Below are 2308 nucleotides of genomic sequence, written 5' to 3'. Positions count from 1 at the left end.
ATTTACAAAAAACACAAGTTTGAAATAAATTAACAAACCTAAAATAATGATACAAACAATTGTACACATGTACACATACCTTCTTACAACTGAACTGACCAGTAGTGATAGTGTTATCAAGCAATAAACATTCCTTCATTAGTTGACCGTTCTTATTCAGTCCACCAATCACTACTAGTGCAGGTGAGATGGAATCTCCATTAATAATAGCACTGGCATGAGAGTCCCTCTCTATAGGCCAAAGTCCCTGACCAGATATTGACCCTTCCTTTAGTTCCTTAACACTCTCCCAATGCTATAAAATAAATACAGTAAAAATAAAAAAATATTAATATTCAGTGTTTTATATGACTCTTTGATAGCTATATTATTTTATTCAGTGAGTTCTAAGCATTTAATTTTGAAGTCATTTTTGGAAAAAAAAACCAGCTGTATTTTCCCAGATTTTGGCCAATTAAAAAAATGGCCATATCCATACAGGATGATTTTATTGGCAAAAGTAATATTTGGCAAATTTGCCTCTGGAAAGTAATTGGCCAATTTCATATTGGCAATTTTGTGCCATGTACTATTGAGCATGCTCAGATTAAAACATTTTATATATATTGGTGATTTCTTCATACAACCGCGAATTGCCAATATCAATTCTTCGCCATTGGCCACAAAGTATCTCCATTCATTTCCATTACGGGACCAGTTCCCGGCATAACTAGGAGTGTTTCAACATAGATCTATGGTTTCAATGGATAATGCGCTCACGTGATCCTGTTTCTAATCCTGTTCCGTGTATTATATCTATGTTACAGACTACGTAACCAGTCTATAATATCTATGGTTTTGATCGACAAGAAAAAACAAAATCGGAGACTGTCCTTTTTTGCCAATCTTAGAAAAACTCATTGCACTATGTTACTGGCTATATTTGTAGAAAAGTGTGTGATAGGCTTGATAAGAGAAACTCTTAATTATAATCTAGTGCCCCGCCCCTTTGAAGGGGCTAATTATCATGGGGCAACTGGACTATGGCATAAGCAAGAGCAAGCAATATGCAAAAGGAAAATAAATAAATTATAAAAGGAGAAATTTTCTCCTTTTAATTTTTGACGAACTTTGGTACTATTTGAGCAATTTAAAAATTTATAAGAATTCCTTCAAATTTTCAGTCTAAAGTTCCATATACTTTTGATTAATCATTAAAACTTCACTTAACTTAACTTGTAATTAACTACTACTAAGTTAACTTTGTGATTCCCTACTTCCTTATTGTTCTTTCTTTTATTTTTTATAAAATATAAAAATGTGATGACTACTGACAATAGCAATAGCAATAGATACCAATAATTATTCATAGCACATAGGATTATTAACTAGATCTAAACATCATAATAGCAATGAAAAGCATATTAATAGTCACTAAATGTTTAAGTAGCTAATGATACTAATAATAATAATAAAAATGGCAGCTAAAATTACCAAAAATTATGATTAAAAGTTAAACAAATCAACAACTGATTCACGATTATCACTGAGTCTAACATCAGTAGAACTTGGTACAATTTCTTTCATTTGTTGATCAACAGTTTTATGTGATTCAGTTACATCTTGATCATCATCACCTTCATCTTGTTTCTTGAATAACTTCTTAATTAGAGCATCATAACATTTCATATCTGATAACTGCAGATAAAGATGATAAACAACGATCAAAATAAAACTAAAAATAAAAACAGATAAACAAGTATTATACCAGATCAATACTTTACTGTCATCAGTAAAGGCTATAGATAAAGAAACCATAATGCACAAGTTCAAAAGAAACCAAAATTCAATGATATTGTTTAATTTCTTTCTGTACACACCACATAAAATAAAACTAATGGAAAGGATAATAGCTGCTACTGCCAATAACAAGACACGTGATTCATTCTGCAAAAAGGTGACAATTAAAAGTAATGGTATCCTAGTCACTAGCAGTAGACCAGGCCAGAACCGGTACTCATCTTTCATTGGACCACTATAAGAATCAATTATAGGCTTGAAACGACTCCAGCTCTTAAACAGTTTAAAATGTGACAAATACTTCTCAAATACTGGATGACATAAAAGGAACAGTGTGTATGGTATGACAAAGAAAATAGACACCAATAGGGCAAATCCTAATAATCCAGCATGCTTCCCTTTAGCATATTCAACATTGGGATCCTCATACCATAAACTAACTGATCTTACTGACTCATTTGTACAGTGAAGAGTTACCTCACGCTTGTGTAGTACCAATAACAATAGTACGTGCTAGTTTAGTATATGA

This window comes from Amphimedon queenslandica, unplaced genomic scaffold, assembly GCF_000090795.2.
Source record: "Amphimedon queenslandica unplaced genomic scaffold, v1.1 AMPQUscaffold_12525, whole genome shotgun sequence".
NCBI classification, from domain to species: Eukaryota; Metazoa; Porifera; class Demospongiae; order Haplosclerida; family Niphatidae; genus Amphimedon; species Amphimedon queenslandica.
Note: the sequence above shows the minus strand (reverse complement) of the source record.